The sequence below is a fragment of the Hibiscus syriacus genome, unplaced genomic scaffold (assembly GCF_006381635.1).
Source record: "Hibiscus syriacus cultivar Baekdansim isolate YM2019G1 unplaced genomic scaffold, ASM638163v2 tig00016004_pilon, whole genome shotgun sequence".
NCBI classification, from domain to species: domain Eukaryota; kingdom Viridiplantae; phylum Streptophyta; class Magnoliopsida; order Malvales; family Malvaceae; genus Hibiscus; species Hibiscus syriacus.
This window is the reverse complement of record NW_024062379.1, coordinates 1,369,646-1,396,494: the sequence shown is the minus strand read 5'-3', so window position 1 is coordinate 1,396,494 and position 26,849 is coordinate 1,369,646. Positions and strand designations below refer to the sequence as shown.

Genomic DNA, 26,849 nt, shown 5'->3' with positions numbered 1-26,849 from the left:
GATTAATCACCCGATTCGATCCGTTTTTCAGAATTAAGACCTATTTTTTATGAAATGCTTATTTTTATATATTTGAGGAATTATTGGAAGTTAAATTAAAGATCGGGGGCGTTCGAATGGAATTTTTATGGTCATATCTATAGAACATAAATCGAGGTAATACTTTACTATCTCTTTATGCTTTATAGAACATGTTGATATTGGTAAATGCATGAATAAGATAATGTTGGTCACTTTTGTGGAGTTGATTAATTTCTACACTCGATCTGAATACGGTAAAAAGGTTTAGTAATTGATTATGGTTCAGATGACTTTTATAAAAGATTGAGAGATTATTAGAATTAAATTACAAGTTTTGTGATTAGTGATAAAGGAATCAGCCCTGGATTTGTAACTTATATTTTATATCAACAAAGGTTAAATACTAAAGATACTCGGATGAGAAATTATGAGAATACTCTGGTTGGGTAAAATTACGAAAATACCCTTATATTGTAAAATGACAATAATTATCCCTAGAAGTTGATTAATAACTATGAAAAGACTTATTGATCTGATAAAACTACATATGTGTATAAGAAATTCTAGTTTTGCTTGGAAAATTTGGATAACCGGTTTTTAACCCCAGGAGGGTTTGTGCAAGATATTAGAAGTCTGTTAAGGAATCATTTCAAGATAAGAGAATGTTCAAGAAAGCAATTAACTATATGATCTCTAAATTATAGTTATTTTTCATTAAGAATTAATACCGAAACTATTTGGTTAAGAAATTATGAAAATGCCCTTAAAATATAAAAATATTCTGAGTTGACCCTGAATGAGAAGTACTTTAAGGGTTCATACCTAACTCGATAAAGTATATATTTAATTGATAAGATAATGTCTTTGTATAGAAAATTCTTGATAACCTGTTGGTAACTTTTGAAAAGACAATTGACCTAAAAATCTCAAAGTTAAGAATACATTATCGAGGGTGCTCTTTTGTCAGAATTGTTCGAAAGGTCTGGAAAAGATGATACCTTTGAATTTAATAATAAGATCAGACGGAATGAATTATTGGACTACAATGGATCTGTAAAATGACCAGAATACATGTAGAATGCAAATGACCAAGAATATCACCAAGCTCAAGAATGAGTGGATATCCTTGAGCTCTGTAATGATTGGAATGAACTGAACACCAAAATGACCAAAATACCCTTATGGCCTATACTAAGTAAATGTCTTGGATTAATTAAGGAATCCAAATAAGCATAGGTTTTTGGACTACCTTTAAAAGTTATGGACCATTACTTAAGTGAGCCGATCAACCTTAATGATAAGTCAGTACCTGAACGACATAGATATTACTTGAATGCGTGTTCGTCCTCTCAAGTTTGGCTCGATGATAATTTTGGAAGTATACAGCTAAACTCTAGATCGCATTCAGTAATAAGAATTGTATATTTGTTCGATAAATCAAGCACGAAGATCGAACTGAACGAAGGTACAATATGAATCTAAAATTTATGAACGTCTGAATTACTCTGGAAAATCTGAAGTAACTGGAATGAACTTGACTACTAAATGAACTAAGTAACCTTAATGATTGAAAATTTAGTAAATGATTGGATGAGTCTGGGAACACCAATGAACTTGCATGATGTACGGTCCCTATGAGTTATGAACCAAGAATAAAATACGTTGACAATTCTTGATATAGTTGAAACATGGAAATGAAATAAAGATCAATAGAATATATGTTCGTCTCTTTAATATCTATTCGGTGATAATTCTAAAGGTGATCAATGAACAAGAATTGTTAGTATTAAAGAGTGAATACCCTAGAAGGGCAATGAATTTATTTATCGACATGCAATAGTCTGAGAGTTGTATAACTCGAGTTGTTTGATAATTTGATAGATCGACATAAATTGTAAATGTCTTGAATCTTCGTTTCTATATTTTCATCTCAACTCACTTCGGTCATGTCTGAGCACGCAAGTAACACAGAAGGGAAAGATTTTGAATACCCCATTTGGATCAATTAGGCTGAAATCCTATGAATTCAAAGTATATTCTTGAATACCCCTAATTATTTGGGTAATGGAATCACTCTCAGTAAATATGAATATTGAATTATTCTGTATAAAGGATACCTGAACACTTTCTTGATGCACATGAGTCATAATGGAATTCTAAAGTATCAACCTTAGATATTTGATTTGATCGATTAGTGATTGACTCTCTTCAGTAAGACCTTGTTCCTGGAATCCGATCAAATTGCACAAGTTTCATGTTATCCATACTCTGATAACTACAAAATGCATATGAAAAATACATGGATTCTCTAGTGTGTTCCCTATGTACTACATAATTATTTTATCTGTTTTGAACTATATTGCATTGAAATCTATGGTTTACTGTTTATTGATACACCGACTTACTGGTGATGGTTTATGGACTATGGTTGATTTATGATTATTGGTTTTCACTGATATATGATAACAATGATTATGAACCTAATGAGACTCTCATTAGGTTGGATCCCTTTTGCTGTGTGCTTAGGGTAAGCCCTACAGACCTAAGGATACATGCCCCAAAGCCTATCCTTAGGTTTGCTTCCTTTTTGCTGTGTGCTTAAGGTAAGCCCTACGGACGCAGTTCTGGGGAACTGCGGATAGTGTACAGGAGAAAGGTTTAAACTATGAGTTTCAAAAGTTAAACTTCATTATGATTTTATGATGATTTATTGAACTATTACTCGTTTGTTGTACCTATTATGATTTTATCGTACTGTTGGAACACATTAGACATCCTATTCGACTTCCTGAAATTGTGATACTATGAATGTTTCCTATGAACTGAGATCTTTATGGCTTCTATTTGATGAACTATCAGTGGAACTCTAAATTATCCCAAAAATTTGTATACGTCTAATTCAATAAGGAAATTATATGGCTTTATATTTATCTGCAAGTCCTATAGCATCATATGGTAGTTCTGTATTACTGAGCTTTCCGAAGCTCACTCTATTACTCACAATTATAGGTTAAAAGAATTATACCAGTGCAGCTATTGACATCAATAAGGGAGTTCTTCCAGCGTTACTTGCAGAGGATGGTACATGTGATTAGGGGGCATGTAACTGTATTTTGTTTTATATATGAGTCTGAAAATATGGTTTATTTTTTAATATTTATAAATCATTTTATTGGTTTACATGTTTAATAAAAGTTTTAGATTTCCCGCTATTTTTACGGTGGGTCGCTCCGGTGGCCCTAATGTGACACTCCAGATCGGATTGGGTTATCCGTATCAGTATGAGGGGGTTACAAAGATGGATAGAATTCACGTGAATTCTATAATCCTTTAAACCTAAAGAAAGGGAAAATTATACTTAGAGTCCTCAACCTTCTCAAAATTCCTTGTTAACCCAACATTTTAGTCATACTACTTCTATAAATATCATTCTGAAATTTTAACCCTTAGATTGGGGTGTGAAAATTCTCCCCTCCATAAAATATTTCATCCTCGAAATTCATTTATGTCACAGAATTAAAGAAATGAAACTTTTATCAGTTTTAGCATATCTTCAAGTAGTTTTTACAGAAGTATTGATCCTCTTTTAATATTTAACCAGCTGATTATACATTTTCATCATAACTCTTTCCTCATTCAAATAAAAGAATTAGAACAAAATTATCCTTGTGGAATCAATTCAACCTTTTTTACGAGAATAGGTTCATAGAGTAGTAACATATTCCAATTTCATTTCTGGAGTCGGGTCATAATTTTTTTCACATAAGTAACTCTCACATTACTTGTGAGGTATTTTATAGAGTTTACACAGACGTTACTGGTATTCCTTTATGCAACGGTAGAGCCCTAATGGATAGAAAACTTAGGTTAGCTCGTTACAGAGAGGGACTCGACCTTGGAGTTCCAGCTCAGAGAGGTACGATTGTAGTCTAGGGGCATGTACTGATCAGACATTTTTAACATTCGACCGGCCGGTTTAGTTAGAAAAATTTGACTCAAACCAAAGCTCTGATACCACTAAATGTAACCCCCTCAGACCGATACAAGTAACCCAATCTAATCTAAGGTGTCACGTTAGGGCCACCAAAGCGACCCACTGTAAAACTCTCGAAAATTTTAAAACTTTTATTAAAACATGTAAACTCATAAAATGATTTATCAGTACACAGAAATAAAACAGATTTTCAGACTTGTATATAAAACAAAATACAATTACATGCCCCCTAATCACATGTACCATACTTTGCAAGCAACGCTAGAAGAACTCTAATACTGATGTCGATAGATGCACTGGTACAATTCTTTTAACCTGAAAATATGAGTAACAAAATGAGCTCTGGGAAGCTCAGTATTACAATACTACCAGTTAATGCTATAGGATATACAAATAAATAGAAAGCCATACAATTTCCTTATTGAATCAGACTTATACCGATTTTTGGGGTAATCTAGGGTTCCACTGTTAGTTCATCGAGTAGAAACCATGAAGATCTCAGTTAATAGGAAGCATTCATAGTATCACATTTTCAGGAAATCGAATATGATGTCTAGTGTGTTCCAATCAAAACCAGTGAAAATATATAAATCTTTTAAAACCATAGTTGAACCCCTAACCAAACTCCATTATACAGTTCTCCAAAACTGCGTCAGTAGGGCTTACCCTAAGCACATAGCAAAAGGGAGCCAACCTAAGGATATTCCTTAGGGCCTATGGGCCTACCCAAGGGTATCCTTAGGTCCGTAGGGTTACCCTAAGCACATAATAAAGGGATCCAACTTAATGATATGCCTTGGGGCTTATGGGCCTACCCAAGGGTATCCTTAGGTCTGTAAGGTCTTACCAGCTGGATCAGAGCAGTGCCTTCATATTTTAAAATCCTATCCATATAAAAATCCAGTAGAAATTAGTTTAGCCGTAAATTGTAATACCTGGATCGTGATATAGTAATATGTCATAATTGTGATAATGAAATAAATCATATAACCAATTTCCACCTGTACACCATAACTAGTCAAATGATTAACCTAAGGAAGTACCTTGGGGCCTGAGAGCCTACCCAAGGATCCGTTAGGTCCGTAAGAAATTTACAGTTTGATCAGAGGTTTACCTCCAGTCCACCCATATAATATTCTAATAAAATAGTTCGAGTATAACCAGTGAAACATAAAACCATAGTTCATAAACCAATAGTTTCCATGATTCAATAAATCAGGAAAAGTTCATATTTTTTGATGAAAACCATAATCGGAGATTATATACCATGTTGTCATGGTTCACAAACCAATAAATCAATACTTTCATTAAAACTTATTTTAAAACATATAAAACCGTAATGTAGTACATATGGAACACACTAGAGGATCCAAGTATTTTTCAGAGGCATTTTGTAGTTATCAGTATGGATAATATGAAACTTGTTAAAATTGATTGGATTCCAGGAACAAGTCCTATTGAAGAGAATCGGTTACTAACCGATCTAATTAGAAATTTAAGCTGATTTAAGCTGATAAGGGGAAATGAAGTTTCATGACATTTACCATTTATATTGATCGATCCGATTATCGAACAACTCCCAGAACTGGTGCTTGTCGACTGGTCAATTCATTACCCTTACAGGGTATTCACTTTTTAATACAAAAAATTATTGTCCATAGATCATCTTCAAAATCATCGCTGAATAGATTTTAAGAAAACGTATAGATATTCTAATATTCTTTATTCCATTTCCACTATGCAACAACATCAAGAATTATCGATGTAATTAATTCTTGGTTCATAACCCATATGGATGGTACATCATGTAAGTTCATCCGAGTTCCTAGACTTATCCAATTCACTTACTTAATCCTCAGTCATTGAGGTTACTTAGTTTATTTAGTAGTCACTTTTATCCCAGTTACTTTAGAGTTTTCTTGAGTAGTTCAGATGTTTCTGAATTTCGGATACATATTATACTTTTGTTTAGTTCAATTCGGTCATATAATAAAGTCATTTTGATATTCGTGGTTGATTTGTCTCACAAATATCCGCTTCTTAATATCAAATGCGCTCTAGCGTTGAGCTAAGCCGAGTACTTCTAGAATTATCATCGATCGAAACTTGAGGAGACGAACTAGCATTCATGTGGTATTTACTCCATAAGGGTATTTTGGTCATTTTGGTGCTTAACATTATTTCAGTCATTTTAGAGCTTGAGGATATCCAATCATTCCTAAGATTGGTGATATTCTTGGGTGCATTCCAGGGGTATTTTGGTCAATTTACAGATCTAATGTATTTTAATCATTTCCTTCCATCCGATCTTATTATTTAATTCAAACTTATCATCTATTCCAGTCCTTTCAAACAATTCTAACAAAAGAGCACCCTCGATAAATTATTCTTCAGGTATTTACTCTTTACTCGGAGATTTTCAATCTAGTGCCTTCTCAGAAGTTACAAATAGGTTGTCCATAATTTTCTGTACAAAGACATGATCTTAACAATTAAATTTGTAATTTATCGGGTTAGGTAGGAATTCTCATGGTACTTTCTCATTTAGAGTCAACTCGGACTATTTTTTTACCTCTCAAAGGCATTTTCGTAATTTTACCTAATCGAAGTATTCTCATAATTTCTCATCCATATACCTTTTAATGGTATAAATTATAAGTTACATATCCAGGGCTGATTGTTTTATTACTTAATCACAGAACTTGTAATTTAATTCTAACGGTCCCTAAATTTCTTATATTAGTCATCCAAGCTATATTCAGTTACCGAATTTTTACCGTATTTGGATCGAGTGTAGAAATTAATTAACTACACCGATGAGACCAAACATTATCTTATTCATGCATTTACCAATACCAACATGTTCCATAAAGCATAAAAAGGTAGTAAGGTATTACCTCGATTTCTATGCCATATTGATCGACCATTTAAATTCCATTTGAATTCCCTCAATTTTTAATTCAACTTCCAATAACTCCTCAAATACATAACAACATAAATTTCATAAAAAATAGAGCTTAATTACGAAAAACGGATCGAATCGGGTGATTAATCAGTGAAAAGCAGCTTACCGGGTTCAAATTTGGTGAAACAGACTTCGGAATCGGACTGAGGACGTCAACAAAACCCAAAATATTACTCTTGAATTCCAGCTCACCAATTTGATTTCTAGCTTCCAATCTTTTTCTAACGAACACGGACAATCTATCGTACAAATACGACTTCAGATATTTTTCCTCTCCATAAAAATAACTTATTATAATCTAAATAGTAATTTAATGACCCAATTGCTAAAACTAAAATCTTGTGAAGCCACTATACTATTTAATTACTAAAATCAGGGACTAAATCGAATTAATTTAAACTATTTAACTAAAGATAAAATTATGTAAACACTTTGAACAAGGTTAAGTTCTCACCAATATCAAAGGTTTGAGCTTGCGATTTTCTCCTTTTTTTTAGCTACCTCCGATTTAAAAATGAATATTATCCAAAAAAATTCATCAATTTGTTGTTCCAAACATTTTGAATAAAATAATAAATTCACATCAATCAAAGATGGACAGAATCCTTTAAACCCAAAGAAAGGAAAAATTATACGTAGAGTCCTCAACCTTCTAAAAATTCCTTGTTTACCCAACATTTTAGTCAGACTACTTCTATAAATATCATACTGAAATTTTAACCCTTAGATTGGGGTGTGACATCGAGAAAGATTATTACGATTTTATCGTATAGGAAGCGAATTAATTTAAATATTAGAAAAGCTTAAAGCAGTAAATAACTTTTTAGTTTTTAAAATTTCCATTTTTTAATACATTACGCTCAATTTGAATAATGCGAATTCAAATAGTTATTTTACACATTTTTTTTATTTTGAAGTGTTTCAATGATCCTTTAATAGGATTTTCATTGGTTCAATAATGATTAATCAACTTAAAAATATTTTTAAAATAATACACACTAACAATATATGTTTTTAATAAGTACGGAAAGTAAAACTAGAAACTATTGGTGAACAAAACAGTTAATGTATTTTGAATAAATCGTTGTATCACAAACATAATTTATTTGTTAAAAAATGTGTTTATTAAAACAAATCAAACTACAAACGTCGAGTTAGTTAAATAATATGGGGGAAAATGTTACGATCAAAAATTCTTTCATATTTTTTTGTATTTCAAATAATTCTTTCTTACTATATAACACAAGTACTATAAATTGAAAATTGAGTCTTTGCCTTTTATAACAAAAGCATCTTTGAATCAAAATGTTTAGTTGACTTCAAGTTGTTTAGGTAAAACAATTTTAGTAAATAGAGCATATTGTAATCTTAATAATAATCAAACAATAATAGTAACAATAACTAGTCAAAATTCTTAATTTGTGAGAATAATTCCCCAAATGTACGTTATATTTAAAATCCTAGTTTGGGGGATTATTTAAATTACTCACTGTTCCATCAAATTACTAATTTCTTTTTATAAGAATAATCTAAATACATACAATATTGATATTTTTAAAAGTAAAAACCATAGAAAAAAGTGTAATACTTGACATGAAATGTGTTGCAATTTCAAATGCAAAAGTAATAGTTTGTTGTAACAAAGAGATGTTGTTGACATAGAAAATATTATTTTATTAGACAAAAGTTCTGCTAGAATCATTTTATTATTTCTTACGGTTCAAAATATGCTTCAACTTGGCACAAATTAAATTAAACGTTACCTTGAAAGTTCATGGAACAATATCGAAAACAAAAAATACATGTTTGAGGATGTTATGTCTTAAAATCCTTTGTTAACTGAATCAAATCAATATCTTTAAGCTGATGGTTAGAGTAAATGGGTCAATATGAGGCAATCGTTCCAAGTCCTAACACTATTTTCCATAATTGTCTTCGAGTTCACGTGTTGTATTACATGATTTTCAAGGGTCCACTTTACCAATGCCAAGTGGCACACTTTTCCTAATGCAAGGAGTTCACCACAACACTTATTAGAAATACTCCCTTTTTTTAATAAACTGTCGAAAAATTCCATGACACAAGGCTTTCCCATTTTAACTTCACAATTATTCTCCTTAATTATCCGATCATTCTCAGTTATAGCTATCACTGCACCTATCAATATGAATAAAACCACTAGGAAAGAAAAAGTATTGAGGCTTGCCATGTTGTCTAGGAGTTTTGTTGTTCCTTCAATTTGGCTCGTAAGATAAATTTCGAACGAGATTTGTTATCAAGAAAAATATTATTTATAGGTAGAGCAAAAAGGCATGGTAATGAGAGGCGTTGCAATAAAGGAAACGTTATACATTTCATGTTAAATGCAATTAATATTATTTATTGCATGATAATAATAATTTAACAACATACGTTTATCCATCATCTTTTTATTGTTATGATATTCATTAACTGAATAACGAAATTAGGTCTAGCAATGTCATTCTCTACAAAAATGTGATAAGTACAATTATGTTAACGACAAACCACAAACACTATAATAAGGGAATACAATAAGTAAAAAAGAAAATGATATTAATCTTTATTTAATACCACATAGCTTTAGTTATGGAATTTGGATTTCTAATAATATTTTTGAAGCAATTTGAGTAAAAAACAATGCTACAAATTTTCTACTTCTTATCAGAAATAATAATGCATATATATCACCAAATTGAAATAGTCTCTTTAGGGTCCTCTTTTCCTTGAAATATGCACATAATGTTCAAAAACAATGTGAAGCATAAAATCATGTATGTTTAGTTATTTTTAGATCTAATTGTAAAATTTAACATATCTTCCTCATTAAAATTATAATTTGAGCTTTAAAATTTGAAACTAATTCATCTTAAAAAGTAAAGGAAACTTGAATATAAGATGAACTTACTTGCATTGTCAATTTAGCATTTCTAAATAAATTATTGCATTCCTATATATATTGTTATTGGATCTTGTTATATCAGTAAACTTTGTTTTCGCTTAACTTAACTTTTTATTATCAGGACAAGTTGAGATGTATGTTATCTTTTCATTCCAACGTGCTTTACTAATCTTAACCTTCAGTTATATCGAGAAATATTATTACGATTTTATCGTATAAGAAGCGAATTAATTTAAATAATATAAAAGCTTAAAGCAGTAAATAACTTTTTAGTTTTTAAAATTTCCATTTTTTAATACATTACGCTCAATTTAAATAATGTGAACTGAAATACTTATTTTACACAATTTTTTTTATTTTGAAGTGTTTTAGTGATCCTTTAATAGGATTTTCATTGGTTCAATTTTGATTAATAGCTTAAAATATTTTTAAAATAATAAACACTAACAATATATGTTTTTAATAAGTACAGAAAGTAAAACTAGAAACTATTGGTGAACAAAACAGTTAATGTATTTTGTATAAATCGTTGTATCACAAACATAATTTATTTGTTAAAAAATGTGTTTATTAAAACTAATCAAACTAGAAATGTTGAGTTAGTTAAATAATATGGGGGAAATGTTATGATCAAAATTCTTTCATATTTTTTTTTGTTTTTCATAATTCTTGCTTACTATGGTGCACAATTAAATAGAGCATACTGTAATCTTAATAATAATAAAAAAAATATTAGTAACAATAACTAGTCAATATTCTTAATTTTTGAGAATAATTCTCCAAATTTAAGTTATATTTAAAATCCTAGTTTAAGGGATTATTTAAATTACTCACAGTTCCATCGAATTATTAATTTCTTTTTATAAGAATAATCTAAATACATACAATATTTATATTTTTCGAAGTAAAAACCACATAAAAAAGTGTAATACTTGACATGAAATGTTTTTCATTTTCAAATGCAAAAGTAATAGTTTGTTTCAATAAAGAGATGATGTTGACATAGAAAATATTATTTTATTAGACAAAAGTTCTGCTAGAATCATTTTATTATTTCTTGCGATTCGAAATATGCTTCAACTTCGTACGAATTAAATTAAGCGTTACCTTGAAAGTTCATGGAACAATATCGAAAATAAAAATTACATATTTGAGGTTGTTATGTCTTATAATCCTTTGTTAGCTGAAGCAAATCAATATCTTTAAGCTGATGGTAAGGGTGAATGGGTCAATATGAGGCAATCGTTCCAAGTCCTAACACTATTTTCTATAATTGTCTTTGAGTTCACGTGTTTGATTACATGATTTTCAAGGGTCCACTTTACCAATGCCAAGAGGCACACTTTTCCTAATGCAAGCAGTTCACCACAACACTTACTAGAAACACTCCCTTTTTTTAATATACTGTCGAAAACTTCCAAGACACAAGGCTTCCCCATTTTAACTACACAATTATTCTCCTTAAGTATCCGATCATTCTCGGTTATAGCTACCACTGCACCCATTGTTATGAATAAAACCACTAGGAAATAAAAAGTATTGAGGCTTGCCATGTTGTCTAGGAGTGTTGTTCCTTCAATTTCGATCGTAAGATTTATTTCGAATGAGATTTGTTATCAAGAAAAATATCATTTATAGGTAGAGCTAAAAGTCATGGTAATGAGAGGCGTTGCAATAAAGGAAACATTATACATTTCATGTTAAATGTAATTAATATTATTTATTGCATGATAATAATAATTTAACAACATACGTTTATCCGTCATCTTTTTATTGTTATGATATTCATTAACTGAATAACGAAATTAGGTCTAGCAATGTCATTCTCTACAAAATTGTGATAAGTACAATTACGTTAACGATAAACCACAAACACTATAAAGAGGGAATACAATAAGTAAAAAAGAAAACAATATTAATCTTTATTTAATACAACATAGCTTTGGTTATGGATTTTGGATTTCTAATAATATTTTTGAAGCAATTTGAGTAAAAAAAACAAAGTTACAAATTTTCTATTTCTTATAGGAAATAGTAATGCATATATATTGTCAAACAAAAATAGTCTCTTTAGGGTCCTATTTTCTTTAAAATATGCAACATAATGTTCAAAAACAATGTGAAGCATAAAATCATGTATGTTTATGTTTAGTTATTTTTAGAACTTATTGTAAAATTTAACATATCTTCCGCATTAAAATTATAATTTGAGCTTTAAAATTTGAAACCAATTCATCTTAAATAGTTAAGGAAACTTGAATATAAGATGAACTTACTTGCATTGTCAATTTAGCAGTTCTAAATAAGATATTGCATTCCTATAAATATTGTTATTGGAACTTGTTATATCAGTAAACTTTTTTCGCTTAACTTTTTATTATCAGGACAAGTTGAGATGTTTGTTATTTTTTCATTCCAACATGCTTTACTAATCTTGACCTTCAGTCATATCGAGAAAGATTTTTACGATTTTATCGTAAAGAAAGCAAATTAATTTAAATACTAGAAATGCTTAAAGCAATCAATAACTTTTTAGTTTTTAAAATTTCCATTTTTTAATACATTAGGCTTAATTTGAATAATGCGAATTAAAATAGGTATTTACACAAATTTTTTTGTTTTGAAGTGTTTGAGTGATCCTTTAATAGGATTTTCATTGGTTCAATTTTGATTAATAGCTTAAAAATATTTTTAAAATAATAAACACTAACCGTATATGTTTTTAACAAGTACGGAAAGTAGAACTAGAAACTATTAGTGAACAAAAAAGTTAACGTATTTTGTATAAATCGTTGACAAACATAATTTATTTGTTAAAAATGTGTTTATTAAAACAAATCAAACTACAAATGTTGAGTTAGTTCAATAATATGGGTAAAAATGTTATGATCAACATTCTTTGATTTTGTTTTTGTATTTCAAATAATTCTTGCTTACTATGGAACACAAGTACTATAAATTGAAAATTGAGGCTTTGCCTTTTATATCAAAAGCATCATTGAATCAAAATGTTTAGTTGACTTCAAGTTGTTTTGGTAAAACTATTTTAGTAAATATAGCATATTGTAATCTTAATAATAATCAAACAATAATAGTAACAATAACTAGTCAAGATTCTTAATTTGTGAGAATAATTCTCCAAATTTATGTTATATGTAAAATGCTAGTTTAGGGGATTATTTAAATTACTCATCGTTTCATCGAATTACTAATTTCTTGTTATAAGAATAATCTAAATACATACAATATTGATATTTTTCGAAGTAAAAACCACAGGAAAAAAGTGTAATACATGACATGAAATGTTTTGCAATTTCAAATGCAAAAGTAATAGTTTGTTGCAACAAAGAGATGTTGTTGACATAGAAAATATTATTTTATTAGACAAAAGTTTTGCTATAATCATTTTATTATTTCTTACGGTTCGAAATATGCTTCAACTTGGCAAGAATTAAACTAAATGTTACCTTGAAAGTTCATGGAACAATATCGGAAAAAAAATTACATATTTGAGGTTGTTAAGTCTTATAATCCTTTGTTAATTGAAGAAAATCAATATCTTTAAGCTGATGGTGAGGGTTAATGGGTCAATATGAGGCAATCGTTCCAAGTCATAACACTATTTTCCATAATTGTCTTCGCGTTCAGGTGTTTGACTACATGATTTTCAAGGGTCCACTTTACAAATGCCAAGTGACACACTTTTCCTAATGCAAGGAGTTCACCACAAGACTTATTAGAAACGCTCCCTTTTTGAATATACTGTCGAAAACTTCCATGACACAAGGCTTCCCCATTTTAACTTCACAATCATTCTCCTTAATTATCCGATCATCTTCGGTTTTAGCTATCACTGCACCCATCGTTGTGAATAAAACCACTACAAAAGAAAAAGTATTGAGGCTTGTCATGTTGTCTATGAGTGATGTCGTTCCTTCAATTTGGCTCGTAAGATTAATTTCGAACGATATTTATTATCAAGAAAAATATCATTTATAGGTAGAGTTAAAAGGCATGGTAATGAAAGGCGTTGCAATAAAGGAAACATTATACATTTCATGTTAAATGCATTTAATATTATTTATTGCATGATAATAATAATTTAACAGCATACGTTTATCCATCATCATTTTATTGTTATGATATTAATTAACTGAATCATGAAATTAGGTCTAGCAATGTCATTCTCTACAAAAATGTGTTAAGTACAAATATGTTAACGACAAACCACAAACACTATAAAAAGAGAATACAATAAGTAAAAAAACAATATTAATCTTTATTTAATACCACATAGCTTTGGTTATGGATTTTGGATTTCTAATAATATTTTTGAAGCAATTTGAGTAAAAAACAATGCTACAAATTTTCTACTCCTTATCGAAAATAGTAATGCATATATATTGCCAAACAGAAATAGTCTCTTTAGAGTTCTTTTTTCTTTAAAATATGCAACATAATGTTAAAAAACAATGTGAAGCATAAAATCATGTATGTTTAGTTATTTTTAGAACTAATTGTAATTTTAACATAGCTTCCTCATTAAAATTATAATTTGAGCTTTAAAATTTGAAATCAAATCATCTTAAATAGTAAAGGAAACTTGAATATAAGATGAACTTACTAGCATTGTCAATTTAGCAATTCTAAATAAGATATTGCATTCCTATATATATTGTTATTGGAACTTGTTATATCAATAAACTTTGTTTTCGCTTAACTTAACTTTTTATTATCTGTACAAGTTGAGATGTATGTTATCTTTTCATTCCAATGTGCTTTACTAATCTTGACCTTCAGTCATATAGAGAAAGATTATTACTATTTTATCGTATAGGAAGCAAATTAATTTAAATATTATAAAAGCTTAAAGCAGTTAATAACTTTTTAGTTTTTAATATTTCCATTTTTTTAATACATTACGCTCAATTTGAATAATGAGAATTGAAATAGTTATTTTACTGATTTTTTTATTTTGAAGTGTTTCAATGATCCTTTAATAGGTTATTCAGTGGTATGATATTGTTAATAAACTTAAAAATATTTTTAAAATAATAAACACTAACCATATATGTTTTTAATAAGTACGGAAAGTGAAACTAGAAACTATTGGTGAACAAAAAAGTTAACGTATTTTATATATATCGTTGTATCACAAACATAATTTATTTGTTAAAAAATGTGTTTATTGAAACAAATCAAACTACAAACGTCGAGTTAGTTAAATAATATGGTAAAAAATGTTATGATCAACATTCTTGCATATTTTTTTGTATTTCAAATAATTCTTGTTTACTATGGAACACAAGTACTACAAATTGAAAATTGTGTCTTTGCCTTTTATAACCAAAGCATCATTGAATCAAAATGTTTAGTTGACTTCAAGTTGTTTTGGTAAAACAATTTTAGTAAATAGAGCATATTTTAATCTTAATAATAATCAAACAATAATAGTAACAATAACTAGTCAAGTTTCTTAGTTTGTGAGAATAATTCCCTAAATTTACGTTATATTTAAAATGCTAGTTTAGGGGATTATTTAAATTACTCACCGTTCCATCGAATTACTAATTTTTTTTTATAAGAATAATCTAAATACATACAATATTGATATTTTTCGAAGTAAAAACCACAGAAAAAAGTGTAATCAAAATTTTTGTTATATTTAAATTGCTAGTTTAGGGGATTGTTATGTATTAATTAACTGAATCATGAAATTAGGTCCAACAATGTCATTCTCTATAAAAACGTGTTAAGTACAATTATGTTAAGGATAAACCACAAACACTATAAAAAGGGAATACAATAAGTAAAAAAGAAAACATTATTAATCTTTATTTAATACCACATAGCTTTGGTTATGGATTTTGGATTTCTAATAATATTTTTGAAGCAATTTGAGTGAAAAACAAAACTACAAATTTTCTACTTCTTATCAGAAATAGTAATGCATATATATCGCTAAACAGAAATAGTCTCTTTAGGGTCTTATTTTCTTTAAAATATGCAACATAAAGTTCAAAAACAATGTGAAGCATAGAATCATGTATATTTAGTTATTTTAAGAACTAATTGTAAAATTTAACATATCTTCCTCATTAAAATTATAATTTGATTTTTAAAATTTGAAACCAATTCTTCTTAAATAGTAAAGGAAACTTGAATATAAGATGAACTTACTTGCATTGTCAATTTAGCAGTTCTAAATAAGATATTGTATTCCTACATATATTGTTATTAGAACTCATTACATTAGTAAACTTTGTTTTCGCTTATGTCACACCCCAATTTAGGGGATAAGTTTTAGAAATTTTAAGGTATTGAAGTAATGTGGTATTTTTGAAGAAATTTATGATTAAAGTGTAAAATCGCAAAGTTGGCAGATCATTTTAGAAAATGAGGGAAAGTTAGGGACCTAGCCTTGAATTTGCCCATTTTGTGTTGGCAGAGAAAAAATATGATTAAAGTTGGTTTCTGGTTACAAACCAGAAACAAAGAAAATTCCTAACCCCTTTTTTCCTCAAATTCACAACCCTGTCGATCCATCTTTGTAGTTCCGATTCTCCACTATCCAATCACCGTTCGTCGATCTGAAACCACCAATAGACTCACCCTTGAAGATAGAACAAAACCCGACCTCTATTCCTTTGTGAATCGACGTCATTCGCCGTAAAACTCAACCGGAAGCTTTGTCGGTTTTAACTCAATTATCGTTTGTTTTCGTCAATTCTGGTCGATCCGACCACCCGTTCATCACACCTCCTACACCATCGGACTCATCGTCACCATGCGCTCAAAATCCAACCAAAATCATTGCGTCGTTGTTACTCCGTCATCGTCACTCGCCGACCACCGTTGAAAAAGTTCGTAAGTTTTAAAATTATGCAATTCGTTATGTTTCGTCAAAAAATAACAATTGCACAAGACTCTCGTGGTGTTAATATACAAATTTGGAAAATTTCATCACCGTCGGATGACCAGAGCCGCCGTAGGTGCCGCCCCATAGGTGTGGCCATCTTCTGCCAGCAGTTGACTGGCTGGACCGGTTCGAGCCGAGTCGTTGACCGATCGTTGACTTTTTCTAGGTACACTTATCTTGATATTTTTTTGACATCTTAAGTTCATTTTTGAGATGCGTTTTGCCAAATTCGAACCCGGTAAGTTATTTTTCACTGATTAACCACCCGATTAGATCCATTTTTTGTAATTAAGCTTCGTTTCTGATGAAATTTCTATTGTTATGTATCTGAGAAATTATTGGGCATTGAATTAAAGATTAAGGGCGATCGAATGGAGTTTAAATGGTCAATCAGTGTGGCACCGAAACTGAGGTAATACTCTACTACCTTTTGTATGCTTTTCGAAACTCATGGATAGATGATAAATGCTTGATTGGATTGATTGGTCCATTAGATGTAATTAATTATCATTGAGACTCGGAGATTAATAGGATTAGGGATAGAACATTGTAAAAGCCTCAGACGACTCGAAAAAGAAATAGGTAGAGTGATCAAGAATAAACCTCGATTCAATGATTTAATCAGTAAATTAATAAATCTCAAAACACGTAAATTTTGATTAATCTCGTTATAGGTTAAAGGTTGAAAATATTTGGATATGAAATTACCAAAAAGAGCGCCATGGATAAATTACAAAAATGCCCTTGTACTGAAAAAGGACCAAGACTTCCCCTAGTGGTGAAATTAATCTCCAGTGAGCAAATGACCGAAGTACTCTGAATGTTAATGGAACTAAAACACTTTAAAGCCTAATTTACCTAAAGTAATGGCATTGACAGAATTGAGCAAAAGTATGATAATACCCTTAAAGAGTAAAATGAAATATGGATGACTATGATAATAGAGACGACCTAAGAACTCATACCTTGATTCACTAGAACATTGGAATCATCGAATTAAATTCAGGATCTATATTAGAATTATAGAAATACCTCTAAAGGGTAAAATAACCAAAATGCCTTTAAAGTGTAAAATGGCCTAAAGTACCTCTAAACCCTAGAATTATTAATACCACAATTCTAAAATGAACTGAATGTAAGTATTGTATGTATCTGAATCGTTCAAATGACCGAATTACTTTGGAAACTCTGAAGTGACTGAGATATACTTGACTAATAAATGAACTTAGCAATCTCAATGATTGGGGATTAAGTATATGATTTGGATTAGTCTAAAAACTCTGATGAACTTACATGATGTATCATCCCTATGGGTTATGAACCACAAATCAAGTAAGTCAACATTTCCTGATACCATTGAAACGTGGAAATGAAATAAAAACCTATGGAATATATGGTTGTTTCCTTAAGATATATTCAACGATGATTCTGAAGATGATCTATGGACAAGAATTATTAGTATTAAAGAGTGAATACCCTAGAAGGACAATGAATTGACCATTCGACAGACATCAGTTCTGGGAGTTGTTTAGCTCGAGTTGTTCTATAATCCGATAGATCGACACAAATTATAAGTGTCCTAAATCTTCGTTTCTCCCTTATCAGCTCAAATTAATCCGATCATATATGAAAACACAAGTAACTCAGATGTAAAGGATTTTGAATACCCCATTTGGTTCAATTGGACTAAAATTCGGTTAATTCAATTCATACTCCTGAATACCCATGATTGTTTAGGTAATAGAAACACTCTCAGTAAATTTGAATCTAGAATTATTCTGTATAATGTTCCTGAACACTTTCCTGATGCACATGAATCATAGTGGGATTCTAAAGTATCAACCTTAAATGTTTGATTAGATCAGTTAGTAATTGATCACTTTCAATAGGACCGTGTTCCTGTAATCTGATCCAATAAATCAGTTTCATGTTTTCCATTTTTGATAAACTACCAAGTGCCTCTGAAAAATACTTAGATCATCTAGTGTGTTCCACATGTACTACATGACGATTTTATATGTTTTGAAATGCGTTTTAACGAAAGTATTGATTTACTGGTTTATGAACCATGACAACATGGTATATGATCTCAGATTACAGTTTTCATTGAAAAATATGAATTGTTCATGATTTATGGAATCATGGAATTTACTGGTTTAATGAACTATTGTTACCTGAAATATTCTATTGGGATATTATACGGGTATACTGGAGATACAGCTCTGATCAAGCTTGTAAATCCTTACGGACCTAAAGTGATCCTTAGGTAGGCCCTCAAGCCCCAAGGCATTCCCTTAGGTTAATCATGGGACAACTTATGGTGTACAAGTGGAGATCAGTTATACAGGTTATTTCATTATCACGGTTATGACATATTACTGGATCACGATCCAGATATTACGATTTACAGCTAAATTTGATTTCTACTGGATATTTATATAGATAGGATTTTGGAGTTTGGAGGCACAACCCTGATCCAGCTGGTAAGTCCTTACGGACCTAAGGATACCCTTGGGTAGGCCTATAGGCCCCAATGCATATCTTAGGTTGGCTCCCTTTGTTGTGTGCTTAGGGTAAGCCCTACGGACGCAGTTCTGGAGAACTATATAATGGAGCTTGGTTGGAGGGTTCCACTATGGTTTTAAAATATTTATATCTTTTCACTGATTTTGATTGGAACACACTAGATATCCTATCCAACCTCCTGAAAATGTGATTCTATGAATGTTTCCTATGAACTGAGATCTTAATGGCTTCTACTCGATGAACTACGATCGAAACCTAGATTATCCCAAAAATCAGTATACGTCTAATCAATAAGGAAATTATATGGCTTTCGTTGGGATTTTTGGAAGCTCGAATCGACAATCGGAACGGTTTACAAAGAGGAGTCAGAACGGTTTTTGTGTTTAGGGAGTAAGGAGATTGAGATATAGAGATTTGCACAGCGATTTATAATGGTTCGACTTCTCAACCAATTCTACATCCACTACCTTAGCTCCTCACCAAGGATTTTCCAACAAATTCACTAATTTGTTCTTTCTTTTTCAAGGACAAAGAGATAACCTTTACAACTCCCTGGTTTTTCAATGGCTAAACTAGACCTAGCTTTTACACGGGCTTAGGTAGAACCTTTCCCCTTTACAAAAAGATAAGAAACGGAAACAAGCAAACCTCTCTAAGGTAGGTGTTTACAAGATTGAGCTCAAAAGAACAAAATATTTACAAGAGAAAGATGAAATAAGAATGAAAAACTCTTCTCTTGTGTTTGATTGCTTGGATAATTGTTCTATCTTTTCTTCAAGTGTCCTCATCTTGTATGTATAGCTTGAAATGAGTTTGAAGTCGTATATAGCCGTTGGGGATGTTTTGGAGCCGTTTAGGGATGATTTTTCTACTGAAAAAGGCTGCCTATAATAGGGGGTATCGGTACCCCTACATAGGGTATCGGTACTCCTTCATTAAATTCAAATTAACTAGCCGTTGCAGCCAGGGGGTATCGGTACCCCTATGGCATTCTGGAATTTGAGTTTTCAAAGGGGTATGAATACCCCTGGGGGGTATCGGTACCTCTTAATATTTTTTCTCAAATCCGAATTTAATGGACTCTGAATTATTTTTTAAACCTTTTGAAAACTTTGAAAAAATTCAATTCAAGTCCAAAAACATTTTGCCTTTAAATTTGTTATATCGAAACATAATTCAACAATCTCCCCCTTTTTGATATAACAAACCATTTGAAAAATTGTTTTTGGCAAAACTCCCCCTTAATAAAATGTTTAATAAAAAAGATACCAATTGTTAACAAAATGATATCAATTGTTAAAAAGATACCTATTGTTACCAATTGTTAAAAAGATACATATTCTTACCAATTGTTAAAAAGATACCTATTCTTACCAATTGTTGGAAAATATATAAAAATGTTAAGCTCCCCCTTTTTCATTAAGAAATTGAATTTTTCAAACCAAATTTCTCCCCCTTTTTGTTATATAAAAAATAATTCAATCTCTAAAGTTCTAAAATGAAATTAGAGAGTAAGTGATAAATTTGACATTTAAAAATCATTTGAAAAATCAAAGTAACTCCTTAATAGATGCATTCCAAACAAAATTTAGCTTTTAAGAACTTGACACTTAAACAAAATTGAATTTCAACAATGAATAAAAAACATGTTAGTAGCACATGAAATTCAATATATTCAAGACTAAAATACTTTATGCAATACCAATTGTTGAAATTCAATACTGATTGTTAAAATTAAGTGCATATGCATAAAGTTTTCTAAAAATGTTATGCATTTGAAAAAAACGATATCAATTGTTAGAGAGATATCATTTTCATTTAAACCACATGCATAAACATTCAAATTTAGGCCAAAAATTTTAAAGATTTATAAAATCAAAGTATTTGAAAAGTTTATATCAATTGTTAGAGAGTTATCATTTGCATTAAAACCAATTTTGGCCAAAATTTTATTATGATGAACTAAATATTCTTAAAAATTAATATAACTTTAAAATGTTCATCATAATCATCTTTTTAACATACATGAGATTAAAACAATGATGTATAATCATTTAAAACCAAAACTCATGCATGCTTAAAATCAAATGAGCAACCAAATAACCAAAATTAAAAGTGTTAAGCTTAGAGGTTACCCATTCCTTTTCATGTGTGGCTAGAGCGTCTTGAATATCATCATTTTCATCACCATTGTTCCCACACACCTACAAGAGACATTTATTTCGATTTTGGTATCCAAAATTCTTTGGATCCTTGAACGTTAGTTTCAATGCCCCTTGTTCCTTTTGGAACCCATACTTTCCTAATTTTAAAACATTTTCCTTTCTTCAAAGGACAAGTATGTTCCAAATGACCATGATAATGACAATGTGAGCATTTTGCCATATTTAAACATAATAGGTTATTTTTAGAAATTAATTCTTTTTCTTTTATTAAGCTTTCAAGCTTAACTCCTAACTCAAAATTTTATTTTTCTAAATCATTTATTTTGATTTTTGAAAGCTCTAAATTATTTTTCAAAATTTCATTTTGATTTTCAAAATCAACCTTTGCTTTCAAAATCAAATTATCTTTAATTTTGAGTTTTGAAATTAATTTCGTATATTTGGAATTCATGGTCTCAAATCCCAAATACAACCTATTATAAGCATCTTGTAACTCATCAAAAGTAAATGAATAAAATTCATTTGAGTTAGAAGATACCTCGAATTCTTCTTGAGTGGTCATGAGGCATAGGTTGACTACTTAATCTTCATCATTAGAATCATCTTCATCATTAGAATCATCTTCATCGCTCCAAGATGCAACACATGCTTTCTTCCCCTTTTTCTTTAGAAGAGGACATTCATACTTGACATGCCCCTTTCTTTGACAATTGAAGCACACCGGAAGACTCTTCTTCTTGGTTAATTCATGTTTCACTTCCTTGGAAATCATGAATCTCTTGAGTTCCTTCAAGAGCTTGACCATCTCTTCTTCTTGTTCATCATCGTCTTCATCCACCTCATCACTTGAATCTTGATAGCTTTGATTGGTGGATTTGAAGGAAATGCCTACCTCATTATTATTCTTCTTCTTGTTTTTCATCTCTTCCCTTTCTTCATCTTCCTTCACCATCATCTCATGAGTGAGAAGGGAACCAATTAGTTCGTCGAGAGTGAGAGACTTTAGGTTTCTTACTTCGATAATGGTTGTCTTCTTTGATTGCCACTCCTTTGGAAGAGAGTAGATCATCTTCCTTACAAGCTTCTCATTAGGGATTACTTCTCTATATCCATTGAGACCATTGACAATCATGGAAAATCTATCCATCATAGCTTTGATGTCTTCATCAGGTTTCATCTTGAAGTTCTCGTAGCTATTATTGAGAAGACTTTTCTTTGATTCCCTCACTTCGTCAGTTCCTTCATGAGTGACTTGGAGCTTATCCCAAATCTCTTTGGCACTGGAACAAGATGATATTCTTCCATATTCATTTGGGCCTAAAGCACATAAGATAATATGTATAGCCTTAGAATTAAGCTGGAAATTTTTCTGCTCTTCTTTGCTCCAATTGTTATACTTGTCGGGTGGAGAGGAGTAACCGTTCATGATTGCGTTCCAAGCTCCTATATCATATGCTTGAATAAAGTACATCATCTTATTCTTCCAATGAGCATAATTGGCTCCATAGAAGAAGGGTGGCTTGTTGAGAGGTTGTGATTCCATAATAGGTATATCGTCAAGGTAATAAGCACCGAAGGTTGAAGCCATTTCTTTGTCGGTTGCATCGGGAATTGGTAGAGCTTCTTCGAGGATCATCTCAAGGATGTTAAGCCTTCTAAAGAGTTAGGCTCTGATGCCAATTGTTGGGATTTTTAGAAACTCGAATCGATAACCGAAACTGTTTGCAAAGAGGGGTCGAAACGGTTTTTGTGTTTAGGGAGTAATGAGAATGAAAGATAGAGATTTGCACAGCGATTTATAGTGGTTTGACTTCTCAACCAAGTGTACATCCACTACCTTGGCTCCTCACCAAGGATTTTCCAACAAATTCACTAATTTGTTCTTTCTTTTTCAAGGACAAAGAGATAACCTTTACAACTCCCTAGTTTTTCAATGGCTAAACTAGAACCTCTCCCTAGCTTTTACACGGGTTTAGCTAGAACCTTTCCCCTTTACAAAAGATAAGAAACGTAAAAAAGAAAAACTCTCTAAGGTAGGTGTTTACAAGATTGAACTCAGAAGAACAAAATATTTACAAGAGAAATATGAAATAAGAATGAAAAAAACTATTCTCTTGTGTTTGATTGCTTGGATAGTTGTTCTATCTTTTCTTCAAGTGTCTTAAGCTTGTATTTATAGCTTGAAATGAGTTTGAAGTCGTATATAGCCGTTGGGGATGTTTTGGAGCCATTTGGGGATGATTTTTCTACTCAAAAGGCTGCCCATAATAGGGGGTATCGGTACCCCTACATAGGGTATCGATACTTCTTCATTAAATTCAAATTAACTAGCCGTTACTAGTCATTGCAGTTAGGGGGTATCAGTACCCGGGTATGGATACCCCTAGGCGGTATCGATACCCCTGTAGCATTATGGAATTTAAGGCTTCATGGTGGTATGGATACCCTGGGGGGTATCGGTACCTCTTAATATTTTTGCTCAAATACAAATTTAATAGACTTTTAATTATTTTTGAAACCTTTTGAAAACTTTGAATAAATTCAATTCAAGTCCAAAGACATTTTGCCTTTAAATTTGTTATATCGAAACATAATTCAACAGATTTCCATTTATCTACATTTCCTGTAGCATCAGCTGGTAGTATTGTATTACTGAGCTTCCTAAAGCTCACTATGTTACTCACCTTTTCAGGTTAAAAGAACCGTACCAGTGCATCTATCGACATCAGTAAGGGAGTTCTTCCAACGTTGTTTGCAGAGTATGGTACATGTGATTAGGGGCATATATGTTGTATTTTGTTTTTATATCTGAGTTTGGAAATCTATTTTATTTCTAAATATTGGAAAATTTTACTTTTGTATTTATAAATAATTTTATGAGTATACATGTTTGAATAAAAGTTTTAAATTTTCCAAGATTTTTACGGTGGGTCGCTTCGATTGCCCTAATATGACACTCTGGATCAGATCGGGTCAACTGCATCGGTCTGGGGGTGTTATAGCTTAACTTTTTATTATCAGGACAACTTGAGATGTATGTTATATTTTCATTCCAATGTGCTTTACTAATCTTGACCTTCAGTCATACCGAGAAAGATGGTTACGATTTTATCATATAGGAAGCAAATTAATTTAAATATTAGAAAAGCTTAAAGCATTCAATAACTTTTTAGTTTTTAAAATTTCCATTTTTAATACATTACGCTCAATTTGAATAATGCAACTTGAAATAGTTATTTTACACAAATTTTTTTATTTTGAAGTATTTAAATGACCTTTTAATAGGATTTTCATTGGTCTGATATTGATTAATCAACATAAAAATATTTTTAAAATAATAAACACTAACCATATATGTTTTTAATAAGTACGGAAAGTAAAACTAGAAACTATTGGTGAACAAAAAAGTTAACTTATTTTGTATAAATCGTTGTATCACAAACATAAGTTAATTGTTAAAAATTGTGTTTATTAAAACAAATCAAACTACAAACGTCGAGTTAGTTAAATAATATGGGAAAAAATGTTATGATCAACATTCTTTCATATTTGTTTTGTATTTCAAATAATTCTTGCTTACTATGGAACACACGTATTATAAATTGAAAATTGAGTCTTTGCCTTTTATAAGAAAAACATCATTGAATCAAAATGTTTAGTTGACTTCAAGTTGTTTTGGTAAAACAATTTTAGTAAATAGAGCATATTTTAATCTTAATATTAATCAAACAATGATAGTAACAATAACTAGTTAAGATTCTTAATTTGTGGGAACAATTCTCAAAATTTACGTTATATTTAAAATGCTAGTTTAGGGGATTATTTAAATTACTCACCGTTCCATCAAATTACTAATTTCTTTTTATGAGAATAATCTAAATACGCACAATTTCAAATGCAAAAGTATAAGATATATTTTGATGCAACAAAGAGATGTTGTTGACATAGAAAATATTATTTTATTACACAAAAGTTCTGCTAGAATCATTTTATTATTTCTTACGGTTCGAAATGTTCTTAAAGTTGGCACAAATTAAATTAAACCTTACCTTGAAAGTTCATGGAACAATATCGAAAACAAAAATTACATATTTGAGGTTGTTATGTATTATAATCCTTTGTTAACTTAAGCAAATCAATATCTTTAAGCTGATGATGAGGGTGAATGGGTCAATATGAGGCAATTGTTCCAAGTCCTAACACTATTTTCCATAATTATCTTCTAGTTCACATGTTTGATTACATGGTTTTGAAGGGTCCACTTTACCAATGCCGAGTGGCACACTTTACCTAATGCAAGGAGTTCACCACAACACTTTATCGATGCTGGCCTGCAATTCAAAAGCAATTATCTTCAAAAAATTTTCCAATTCTGAAGGCTAAGTATTTGGATAAGGTTGGCTTCAAAATAAAACCCTGACTTCACCATCTTTCGTGCACCTCATCTCCAGCCGATCCCATCTCAACCTCCTCGTTCTCCTCCCCCCACACCGCCACCATAATCAACACATCTTACTTCATTCCTGCATCCACATCTACGATCCCGATCAAAACCAATGGCTTCGATTCAATCTCGATTTCCATCCTTTCCGATCTCCTCACCCCGTCGTGTCTTCGCTCGGCCTGGTTTACCTCTCGGCTGATTCACCTAACTCCAACAAGTTGCTCATCATGTGTAACCCCTTGACTTGTCAATACAGAGTCCTCCCCCAGCTTGATTATGCTTGGTCACGCCATGGCTAGGTGTTAGTTGACTCAAGGAATGAAATCATGGTCTTAACAGAATTCGCTGCTCTTTACTTCTCTTTTTCTTAGAAAAACCCAGTAATGGTTTAAATTCTCTTCGAATTTGCCTTCAAAACCTCGAAGCCCCATCGTGATTTTCAACTCTGTTTTCGCCCTATACGACTTGGGATCGCCATGGAGAAGTAAGTGGAAATTATTCTCTTGCGCTGTCAAAAATTTGTTAATAAGTAAAGGAATGAAAAATAAGTGGTGGAATGGTACGCATGTGGGTTTTGGGAGTTAATGATAAAGGGGGAAGGGTAAATCGTAGCATGAGTCCTTCAAGTTTGGTGAGAATTCAATCTTATCATCTAGTTTCCATAAAGTTATAAATATTGCTTAATGGTTTTAATAAAATTATTTTGGTCACTAAATTGGTAGCTAATTATTAAACTGATCCCATAAAGTCTTAATTTTATCAATTAAGCCCTTCTTATATGAAAAATGATTTCTAATAAGTTATTTTTATGGTGAGGGAAATTTATTTAGATTCAAATTCAAAATTTAGATGGTTTAGGATCGTGAGAGAAAGAATTTGAAGCTCAAAAGACAAT

At 30.9% G+C, this 26,849-nt stretch overlaps 1 pseudogene; it reads left to right on the top strand.

Annotated features, from left to right (window-relative positions):
• Positions 1-26,544, top strand: part of LOC120208178 — a 38,403-nt pseudogene extending 11,859 nt beyond the window's left edge.
• Positions 26,545-26,849: the final 305 nt, after the last annotated feature.